Genomic DNA, 12,257 nt, shown 5'->3' on the forward strand with positions numbered 1-12,257 from the left:
GATCCTTGGTTCAGTTTCCCAGCCACTTCTTGCCATCCCTAGTATATTGCACATGTCGTCTTCTCTTCAGTTTTTAAAACAAAAAGGCAGTGGTTTGCTGATATCAGGATGTGGTGGTGACTGCGCACATAGTGTTCCAGACTCTCTCTTGTGTCATTCACAAAACTCTGCACTGCACGTGTGCAGAGAAGGGTATACTGGGAGTGGGTGGGATGCATTCACCACTCTTGATGCAGTCAGTCGAGACCCAATCATCTCCACGGTGGCCCCCTGTCCATTCCCCACCGCCGCCCATAGCACCCCCGTGGACATTCTCTCTCACTATCCCTAGCTTCCAATTCCTTCTCTCTCTCTCTCACATGCAACCCTCTGCACCTTACTTGTTTCTCTCCCCACCCCTGTCTATTCTATTTCCACATCCTCTGCCCACTGTCCAGTCCCTCATCCACCCTCTGTCCCCTCTCCATTCCCCTTCTTTCTCTTCCTACTCTCTGCCTACCCTCATCCAGTCCCTTTCCCCACATACATCCTCTCCTCCCACTCTCTGCCCCCGTCTCTTCTCTTTCTCTTCCACTATCTGCTCTCCATCCATTCCCTCTCTGTCCCCTCACCCACCATTCGTTGTTACTGTCTTTCTCCCCCACCCCATGTCCCCGTCCATAGTCTGCAACCCCCAATTTACCTCTCTTCACACTCTGCACCTCCCATTTCTCTCTCCTCCCAAACCCTCTACCCCCATTCTCTTCCTGCCATTTTGTGTACCCCCAGGCTTTCTCTATCCCTGATACTCTGATCCCCCTGTTCATTTCTCTCTCTCACTTGCCTCCAGCCTCTGCCCCCCTGTCCAATTTCTCTCTCCGCAATGCCCTCTTCTAGTCCTTTCTTGTGCCTCGAGCCCTCTTTGCTCGCTGTATCAAGCCCTTCTAAGGATAGAGAGAGAATGGATGGTGATGATTTTACCTGGGAGAAGGGGGGCGGGGGAAGTGTGAGAAATGGCAGACCTTTAACAATGAGAGTAGCTAAAATGAAGAATTCAGAAACACCAGCAAAGTCTGAAAGCATATTCAATTGTTTTAAAAAAGTTTCAGACTTCTTCTGAAACTTGCATTGAAATCTGTGCAGTTAGGCCATAGTTGAGGACAGGCTGTAAGGGTGGAATGGCCTATTATCGACCACATATCCTAAATTAATCTCGTGGTCCATATGGCCCATATCTCTCTCAACCCTTCCTATTCATATACCCATCCAGATGCCTTTTAAATGTTGTAATTGTACCAGCCACGGTCGCTGCCTCTGGCAGCTCATTCCATACATATACCACGCTCTGCGTGAAAATGTTACTCCATCTGTTTCGGATTTCCTCAACCAGGGGAAAAGAGATACAAAAGTTGAGCAGCCAGACAAAATGCAAAAGGAATAAAATGTTGAGCCCCAGGGAAACAAAAAAAAATGGCTCCAGCCTTTTCTTTTTCTCTTATTGGTATTTGGACACTGAAAATCTGTCAGTTACACCAGCATCTCCACTGGGCATAGTGCGCATGCTTCTCGGTGTCAGCGAGCACTGCGCATGTACGCCGGTGTCAATAAACTACTGCGCATGCTCCTCGCGGACCGCGGAAAACGGCACGCGAGATTCTTTTGATGGGCCAATGGGAAGCGGTGGAGGACCGGAAGGAGTGTGGTCCTCCTACTATTCTCTCTCTCTCTCTCTCTCAATGAAGGTTGAGCTTCACTCCAGACTGCAACTTCTTCTGTCCAACGTTTGTGAGTACAGCACGTTTTTTTTTCCCTCAGCCCCTTTTCCTAGTTATTCTTTCACTCTGGTGTTCAGTTCTTGACTTGCAGCAAAGTTGGTTCAGGTCTGCGTCTTAATTGGCAAACGCATGGCAAATACAGTAACACGGTGTGAAGTTATAGCCTTTCTCTGTGAAATAAAACCAGAAGGGAGATGCATTGTTTAATTGGTGATATATTGGGATGAGTGATGCTGGCAAAGCACAGCAGGTCAGGCAGCATCCGAGGTGCAGGAAAGTCAATATTTTGGGCACAAGCCCTTCATCAGGATTGATGTGTGGATGTACAAAGGTGTCTTAGCTACCTTCTACTCAGGCTTTCTATCCCAGTCAATGCCAGTTGTCAGACAGGTGCAGCAAGCAATGAGCAAGGCAAGTGGTATAATAGCAAGAGGAATTGAGTTCAGAAGTGGGAATGTCTTCCTACAGTTAGGGGGTCATTGAATATATTCAAAGCTGAGTTCACCTGACTTTTGAATGTCAAAAACAGTTATGGGGGAAGGCAAGAAAATGTCTTTTTAAAGAAATATTTTATGAGAAACTTTCAAATCTTTTACAAAACATCTATATACAAAAAAACCAGAAAAATAGATGCAGTACAACCATGTCATATCACGATACTATTAATAATGAGCTGCCTACTATTCTCCCAGAACAAACGTATCTACTTAGTTTAAACTAAACGGCAATTGTAGCCATATTCATTTCCCCCAGTCTCCCCCCTCCCAGGGTCCCACGGGTGCCCAGACTGATTCCCACGGCTATACCACGGTCCTAATTAATATTGCTGATAAGTCTGCAACAGTATAATTTAGAAAGGGCTGTCTTGTAAAACTGCTCCGTTTTATGGAGCACCGTATTTGTGAGGTAATCTTGGGGAAGTTGCTCCATCACAAGCTGACGCCACCCCATAAGACCTGGGGGTTTTTCCAACGTCCAATTCATTAAAATGTTCTTCCTTGCACAGTGGGTAAGAATGTTATACAGTCTCTTCCCGTGTTTCCCCAGAGAGGGCAAATTTGGCAACGTCAGAAGAAATACCGGATCCGCTTTAACTTCAATCCCCAGAATGTCCTTACTATAGGACTCCAGCATGTTTGGATCTTACAACATGACCAATAGCAGTGTGTGAGAGTGCCTATACTAATTTTACACTTGGGACACCCTGGTGATGCTCCTCTCTTGAACTTAGCTCGCCTTTCTGTCGCACCCATTTGAGCCCTGTGTAAAATCTTCAATTGCATGGCCTGTGCTTTGTTACATATTGAAATTTTCCTTACATTTTCCCATGTATCTTCCCATACTTCCAGTGAAATATCCTCTCCTAGCTCCCAATTCCACGTCCTACAAAGTCCCTCCACATTAGCTAAGGCTCATCCCTTCTGTAAATTATACAAAGCACGAAATGAAAGAGCACTCTTTTCTCTACGTCTGACCTGTAAAGCTGAGCCAGGAGCATGGTCTTCCTCTGTATATAATCCCTTATCTGAATGTACCAGAAAAGGTCCCCATTAGACAATCCATATTTCTGACCTAGCTGGCTAAATGACATCAAGACCTCCCGCTCAAATAAATCTCCCAGACAGGCGATTCCCTTATTCTCCCATGTCTTAAAGCCAGAGTTCATTGTCCCAGGTTTAAATCCTTGGGCTCCCACCAACAGGGTAAACGGTGAAGTCTTCAGCCAATTGCTCTCGTCTTGCCTTATTATCCTCCAGGCTTTCACCGTATTTAAAATGATTGGACTCTTACACTGCTGGGTCACGGATTTCATCTTATCTATGAATAATTGATTGACTGGGGGGGCACCTCAACTGCGAGGCTTCAACGTCAAGCCAAATCGACCCTGAGTGCCCCCATGCCCAGTAACCCAGATATGCTAACAAAGCACTTATTTGATAACTCATCATGTCCGGAAGGTCCACCTTCCCTCACCCTGCGAGAGCTGCAATTTGGTAAAGTTAATTACGGGGGGTGCCTGTGACACCAAATAAAAGAATCTAGCCAACCATTGAGCCTCAGTAATACTCATTTGGGTAGCAACAACAGGAGCATTCTCATGGGGTACAACCAGCAAGGAAGAACATTCATTTTAATCACGGCCTAACCGTGATAACAGTAATCCCTCCCACCACTGCAAATCCCGTTTTATCCTCTCCAGTAGTTGTATATAGGTAGCTTTACACAGCTGGTGGAAGACACTGGTAATAAAAATTCCCAAATACAAAAAACTTTTTGATGACCATCTATACAGGAACTGCATTCCATCCTTCAGATCAGGCACCTCCACTAATCCCCCAACCGGCTTCTGATTTTGTATAGTTGATCCTGTAGGCCGAAAAACTGCCAAATACATTAATTGTTTGAATCAATTGAGGAACGGACTCCTCCAGATTGGCCCAAGTTAAAAGGACGTAATCTTATGCTCCCCTATTCCCAGCCCTGGCCCCACTAGATTAGATTACATTACAGTGTGGAAACAGGCCCTTCGGCCCAACAAGTCCACACCGACCCGCCAAAGCGCAACCCACCCATTCCCCTACATTTACCCCTTTACCTAACACTGCGGGCAATTTAGCACGGCCAATTCACCTGACCTGCACATCTTTGGACTGTGGGAGGAAACCGGAGCACCCGGAGGAAACCCACACAGACACATGTAGAACATTCAAACTCCACACAGTCAGTCGCCTGAGGTGGGAGTTGAACCCGGGTTTCTGGCGCTGTGAGGCAGCAGTGCTAACCACTGTGCCACCGTGCCGCCCACTATTTCAGGATCCCTCCTGATAGCCTCAGCTAATGGCTCAATTGCCAAGGTAAATAGCAGCAGTGAAAGAGGATGCTCCTGTCGACTACCTCCCCCAATATTAAAGTTATCTGACATAGTGCCGTTTGTGATGACTGCTGCCTTACCACCACTACCCGTCTAGCAAAGGATCCTCCCAGACCAAACCGCTCTAGGACCCCAAACAGGTACAGCCATTCTATCTGGTCAAACGCCTTTTCTGCGTCTAGGGCGATCACTAAACCCGTGATCATACCTGCACCATGTTCAGTACCCTCTTGATATTGTTGGAGGAGTGAGTTTTGAGAAGATTTGTAGCTCAGATTGAGTTCTGGGTGAAGGTTTGCTCGCTGAGCTGAAAAGTTCACTTCCAGACGTTTCATCACCCTACTAGGTAACATTTTCAGTGAGCCTCTGGGCAAAGCGCTGCTGATAATTCCTGTTTTCTATTTATATGTTTGGGTTTCTTTGGGTTGATGGTGTCATTTCCTGTGGTGACACCATTTCCTGTTCTTTTTCTCAGGGGGTGGTAAATGGGGTCTAACTCGATATGTTTGTTGACAGAGTTCCAGTTGGAATGCCATTGTTGGAGGAGCTACGACCCTTGACACATCCCATCTATCTTCCATAATTTAGGACAACACCTTTTCCAACCTCAGGGCCAGCATCTTGGATAGAATTTTAAAATTTACATTCAACAGTGAAATTGATCTGTATGAAGCACATTCTTCGGGCTATTTCCCCTTCTTTAAAATTAGGGAGATATTAGCTTCCCTAAGAGAGGGTGGAAGACAATCCTGTGTATATGAATAGCTAGACATCCCCAGAGGTGGCTCCACCAACACATTTATAGAATTCACTTGGGAATCCATCTGACCGCGGTGCTTTATTGCTTCCTGCACCTCTTGTATCGTCAAAGGCCCATTCAACAGGGAAACCTGTTCCATGTTTATACTGGGGAGGTGCAGGTTCTCAAAAAAGGACTGCATTCCCGCTGCACCATGTTCGTTTCCCTCCGACGGACATAACTCTGCAAAGTATTCCCTAAATCTAACATTGATCATCTTCAACTCAAGGGTAACTGTACCAGCCTTCTCTCTAACCAGACATAAAAGATTGGGAAGCATTTTTCTTTCTAGCCAGATATTGACTTGGCTTATCTCCAAATTCAAACAATCTTTGTTCAGCAAAGGAGACCTTTTTTTTTGCCACCTGCATGTGCAATGAGTCGGGAGCAGTCCGGAGAGCTGCAGATTGACCAGTGAAAGCCTATTATAATTTGTTTCCTCAGCTATCTGCAGCCGGGTCTCCGGCATCCGTCATTGCTCCTCCCTCTGCCTCCTTCTAGTCGTTGAATATGAAATAACTAGGCCCCATAAATATGCCTTAGTGGCCTCCCACAGTATTGCCGGATTACTGGCCGTACCCGGGTTGATATCCCAGAAGCTGAAAAATGTGTTGCTGGAAAAGCGCAGCATGTCAGGCAGCATCCAAGGAGCAGGAGAAACGACGTTTCGGGCATAAGCCCTTCTTCAGGAATGAGGAAGGTGTGCCAAGCAGGCTAAGATAAAAGGTAGGGGGGAGGGACTTGGGGGAGGGGCGTTGGGAATGCGATAGGTGGAAGGAGCTTAAGGTGAGGGTGATAGGCCGGGGTGGGGGTGGAGAGGTCAGGAAGAAGATTGCAGGTCAGGAGGTTGGTGCTGAGTCCGAGGGTTGGGACTGAGATAAGGTGGAAGGAGGGGAAATGAGGAAACTGGAGAAATCTGAGTTCATCCCTTGTGGTTGGAGGGTTCCTAGGCGGAAGATGAGGCGCTCTTCCTCCAGGTGTCACGTTGCCATGGTCTGGCGACGGAGGAGGCCGAGGACCTTTGATGGAGTGGGAGGGGGAATTAGAGTGTTCAGCCACGGGGCAGTTGGGTTGGTTGGTGCGGGTGTCCCAGAGGTGTTCTCTGAAACGTTCTGCAAGGAGGCGGCCTGTCTCCCCAATATAGAGGAGGCCACATCGGGTGCAGCGGATGCAATAAATGATGTGTGTGGAGGTGCAGGTGAATTTGTGACGGACATGGAAGGATCCCTTGGGGCCTTGGAGGGAAGTGACGGGGGAGGTGTGGGGGCAAGTTTTGCATTTCTTGCAGTTGGAGGGGAAGGTGCCGGGAGTGGGGGTTGGGTTGGTGGGGGGTGTGGACCTGACGAGGGAGTCACGGAGGGAGTGGTCTTTCCGGAACGCTGATAGGGGAGGGGAGGGAAATATATCCTTGGTGGTGGGGTCTGTTTGGAGGTGGCGGAAATGACGAAGGATGATACAATGTATCTGGAGGTTGGTGGGATGGTAGGTGAGGACCAGTGGGGTTCTGTCCTGGTGCGATTGGAGGGGCGGGGCTCAAGGGCGGAGGAGCGGGAAGTGGAGGAGATGCGGTGGAGAGCATCGTTAACCACGTCTGAGGGGAAATTGTGGTCTTTGAAGAAGGAGGCCTTGAACTCTCCTGTGTTGTACTCAACGGATTTGCTACCCCTTACCAGGAATGGGTCCGTGAGCCAGTGCCGTGCATCCATTCCACCACCATTTACCATCTAAATACACTGGCGCATGGTCCAAGACAGCTATATTCCCAATTTTACAATCCAGTGTTCTGTCCAAACAGTCCAATGGCATTAAAACATGTTAGTTCGTGTGTAACACTTATGTGGGTTGGAATACTAAGTAAAATCTCTTCCATTACGATTTAGGACCTTTTGGCGCGAGCGATTTGGCGCAGCCTATTTTTCTGCAGGCCCATTTCGGCGCAGAACTATTTTGGCACAGATATACGGTAGTCATCACCGAAAATCAACATAATAGTAGAATTATTAAATGGGTAATTTCCAGTAGTTTGTAGCTATTATTAAAACAGAATCAGTAATATTCTTAAAAGTTTACTGTAGTTTCAGGCTATTCAGAGATTGCCATACGTCTTCCTGTAATTTGTGTATCAACTGCACTTAGTCTGTGATTAGTCCACTCCTAACAGTGGTTCCTCAAAATTTCTTAAAAAAAAGAAAATATAACCCATTAAAATGCCATCAACAATTTTGTCAAAATATGGAAAGGAAAAGTGCTCATACAACGGTATTCCAGACCCAGGTACAATCTCCACCTCAGGCAACTGCCTGTGTGGAGTTTGCACATTCTCCTCGTGACTATGTGGGTTTCCTCCGGGTGCTCCGGTTTCCTCCCACAGTCCAAAGATGTGCAGGGTCAGGTGAATTGGCCATGCTAAATGGTTAGGTGAAGGAGTAAATGTAGGGGAATGGGTATGAGTGGATTGCTCTTCGGAGGGTCGGTGTGGACTTGTTGGGCCGAAGGACCTGTTTCCACACTAAGTAATCTAATCTAATCAAATAAGACCATAAGACATAGGAGTGGAAGTAAGGCCATTCGGCCCATCGAGTCCACTCCGCCATTCAATCATGGCTGTTGGGCACTTCAACTCCACTTAGCCGCATTCTCCCCGTAGCCCTTAATTCCTCGAGACAACAAGAATCTATCAATCTCTGCCTTGAAGATATTTAGCGTCCCGGCCTCCACTGCACTCTGCGGCAATGAATTCCACAGGCAAGATTGATAGTACCTAATCTAATCTAAAAAGTGGCCAAACCAATGACCTGTATAGCCACTTGAGTCAATGTTTTGACCAATAAAGGAAAGCATACCATACACCACCTTCACTATCCTGTCTACTTGCAACTCCATTTTCAAGGAACTATGAACCTGCACTCCAAGGTCTCTTTGTTCTACAACACGCCCCTTAACTGTGTCAGTCCTACCTGATTGTTTGACCAAAATGCAACATCTCACGTTTCTCTAAATTAAGCTCCATCTGCCATACCTCAGCCCACTGGCCATCCTATAAATTCCAATTTATAGCAAACTCTCTTTCCTCTCTTATTCCCTAGAAGCTGAAAATCTACAACCCTTGTTAGCCATCCCTAGGAGAAAAAATTGCTAATATAAACTTACTGAACATCTGGAGCTGCTAAAATTTTGGTTTAACAGCTTTAAGACCAGAATGAAAGCAAATAAAGAAAGGGGCCAAAAAGAGTACAGAGGACTCCCCAACTGCATCAGGGGTTGCCTGGAGCCATTGCTCAAACTCCCAGGATTTAATGGGGCAGCAGCAGTTACTCTCGGAGTTTGGCAAACTCCAAGAAAAGATTGAAGCAGCATGAGAAAATAAACAGGCAAAGAAGGCTCAGAAAAAGGGGGAACTCAAGGAAGGCATAAGATAGGGATATTTGGGTTCACCATGTGATAGCAGGATGCTGTAAGACAATTAAGAATATTTGCCTTAGCATCAGTGTATCTGTATGAACAGGACACCAAGTGATAATATTTCCAGCCGTTCCCTTGTGAAATTAATGACAGCGTTTGATTCTGACCCTGAAACAAAACTCGGTACAATCAAAAGCCTTTTAACGGTCAAAACCCATCAATTAAAGTGGATTCTTATTACCCCTTGCAAGCGGGGCAGATACAGAGAGGAAAAAAATTTTGCTGACTTGAGAGTTCAAAAGGACACGAGAGACAGAGAGAGAGAGAGAGAGACCGACCATTTTAGTGCTGAGGCTGTTGGAGCCAGTAGAAAATTAACTATTAGCGCTTATCTGCTCTGGATTGAATTTAATTGCATTTTGGGTCTTTATGATGATATTGAGTAGCCATTATCGGTTATTAAATACAAACTCTGTAAAAGGGAATGTTGATGAAGCTTTAACTTACTTGCTGTACTTACAGACCACTCTACAGACCTTACAGACTGCCCCACTGTCAACTCTTAACTCCTCAGATCTGATGTCTTATTTGGATTTGAATCACAACCCTGCAAAGGAAGCATGTTAATTTGAAGACTAATGAGTCAGTTTAAATGCAAGCTGATGGTAACATCTCAGCCTCCTGTACAGAATGATTCAGTGCTTAAAAAGCAGTAGTCTGCTCCTAGCTTAGAAATTATTCTAGGCCGAATATTGAAGAGATCCTGGCACAATGTGTCAGGAAGCCATTTTATGGTCAAAAGTTTGTTCTCCTTGTTGAGAAGCCATTTTGTAAAATAATTGTATCAGACATGTGAGCTGTGCAAGATTACCTTATGACCCCTCCAATTAGCTCAGACTGGTATCTCTTTGAGAGGAGTTTATCTCGCTAACAGGCTGGGTATGTTTTTTTATGTAGGAGTGATTAGTCAAGCGTACACAGACCTGTCAATTAACTTTTCTTCCTTACGAATTATTGTCTTTCACTGTTACCTGTCTAATTAAGAACATGCAATGTTTTGGTAAGCTTTTGTATAAAGGAAGCCACCTTGTAACAGTACATCAGAGTAACCTGTTGGGGCACTTGAAGAGCTGGTACCCTATTTTCCTAGGTTATTAGAACCTAGTTTAGCATGTAGGTATCAGTGTTATGTTGTAACAGTGATGCTATTAGTGAGTAAAGAGGATGACTAAAATTAAACTAATCCGCCTGTAAGAGGTTTTTATTCCAGACTCCCCAAGAGTACAATCTCCGGGACGAACCACGAGAGAGGCTTACAGGTCTGAGTCTGTAAAAGGTCTGGACCTTTTCAAATCCCAACTTTAACAGTCTTTTCCCAAGGAGAGGGGAGTCCAGAACTAGAGGGGCATAGGTTTAAGGTGAGTGGGATAAGGGATCTGAGGGGCAACGTTTTCACACAGAAGGTGGTGCGTGTATGGAATGAGCTGCCAGAAGAAGTGGTGGAGGCTGGTACAATGACAATACTTGAAGGGCATCTGGATGGGTACATGAACAGGGAGGGTTTAGAAGGATATGGACCAAATGCTAGCAAATGGGACTAGATTAACTTCGGATATCTGGTTGGCATGGACAAGTTGGACAGAAGGGTCTGTTTCTGTGCTATATGACTCTAAGTGTCTTCAGTGAAAGCAGAAGTGTGGTTGTGAAGAATAGACTTTCAGAGCAGCTTTTAAAGATGGTTTGCCCTAACTGGAAGCAGAAGATGTCACAATGAAAAAATTCATTTGTGGGACAGCAACTGAGTGAGTGAGTACATCTGGTATTTTGGTGGGAAGTGGGAATTCATGACACCGTGGGAATGCAGCCCTATCCTATCCAGTAATTTCATTGCACCGTGGGGATGCAGCCCTACCCTATCCAGTCATTTCTGCTGGTGGGTGTGACTAGGTCTCAAGGTTACGGGGAGTACATTTAGGACAGAGATGAGGAGGAATTGCTGTTCCTGGAGAGTAGTGAATTTATGCCCAAGCTAAACAGTAGAGGCAGCTTCATGAAGTATATTCAAGATCATTTGGATGGGTTTTTGCATGGCAGGGGAATTAAGGGTAGTTGGGATAGTTCAGGTAAGGAGGAGCTGAGACGATGAATAGATCAGCCATGATCTTAATGAATGGGGGAGCAGGTGGGACAGGCCAAATGGCCGCCTCCTGCTTCTATTACTATAAAACTTGGGAATCGCAGAAGAAAAGTTCTATTTTTACTTGCTTATCATGGTATATTGGAAACTCAAGGGTTAAAAATCCCCTATTAAAGTGATTCACTTCAGGTTTGATTACATGCCTGTCCTCTGACAGAATGAGACTGGACATCACAGTCGAGGGTCGGGCTAACTCCTAACTGCCAGAAGAGTCTGGAGCCATACGTGTGGATTTTACTTTCAGCCCCAGGCAAAGGTGTTTGTTTTTCCTGGGCAAGACTGGTAGCCTTGGTCATAAATCGTACCAATTGCCTCCTATTCCCATTGTCGTCCTTCCTTACCTAGTCACAAGGGTATGTGAAGATCAACGATGAGAACAAAACAAAAATCCTACTATCCCCACTAACATACGATTGTGAAAAATACGATAACTACCTCCTGTAAACCATTTACTATTTGTCACAGGAAGTCAGCAATATCCAGGCATTGTAAAGTTGTGAATTACCTCTCTTAACCAACATAATAGCAATTAGCCGTGTAACTTGTAGACATGTGTATTAGCCATGTCCAAATAAGATATAAAAAAACTGCTTGCATGTAAAGTGCAGAGATTCATTGAAAGGTGCCACCACACCTTTTGGTGTCACTGAGAATCTCTCCCCGACGGTCCGAAAATAAACCCTCTACCTTTGAACTGCAAGTTTTGTTGTCTGGAGTTGAAACTTTCACAACATAAATCTGCATTTCCCGTGGCTAACCCACCTAACGTGCACATCCCTGGACACTATGGACAATTTAGCATGGCCAATCCAAATCAAGACCAGTGAGCAATGTAGTGATGTGGAAAATGGACATCAGAGAATGATAGAGAGGGACACTGAGACTAAATGTACCAGCGATCAAAACTGGATTTGAAAGACACAAAAATTGAAACTTAAAAATGGTGTGTCTGGATGTGTGCTGCATTGTAACAAAACTGAATGAATTGACTGCACACATTGAAGAGAATAATTATGATCTGAGACTCCTTACAACGACATAGCTTCAGGATGACAAGGATTGGGTCTTGAATATTGAGGGGTAGTCAAATGGGAAGTGAGGGAAGGTTGGCACTGCTAATGAAAACACTGATCACAGGGAAGTGTTGTGTCAGCTCAGATTTCAGGTCCTGATTTCTCTGTCCTCTGTCCTCTGTTGATCTCCTTGTTCCCACAGAGTAAGGTGTCGATCTGT

General features: G+C 45.5%; 1 protein-coding gene across 1 annotated transcript in view; it reads left to right on the forward strand.

Moving 5' to 3' along the window:
- Positions 1-1,668: 1,668 nt before the first annotated feature.
- Positions 1,669-12,257, forward strand: part of LOC140460036 (uncharacterized) — a 111,236-nt gene continuing 100,647 nt past the window's right edge. Inside the window, exon 1 of the mRNA XM_072554443.1 lies at positions 1,669-1,764. The gene's annotated coding sequence lies outside the window, so the exon portion shown is untranslated. The remainder of the gene's footprint in view (positions 1,765-12,257) is intronic.

This window comes from Chiloscyllium punctatum, chromosome 36 (assembly GCF_047496795.1).
Source record: "Chiloscyllium punctatum isolate Juve2018m chromosome 36, sChiPun1.3, whole genome shotgun sequence".
In the NCBI taxonomy this organism is placed as follows: domain Eukaryota; kingdom Metazoa; phylum Chordata; class Chondrichthyes; order Orectolobiformes; family Hemiscylliidae; genus Chiloscyllium; species Chiloscyllium punctatum.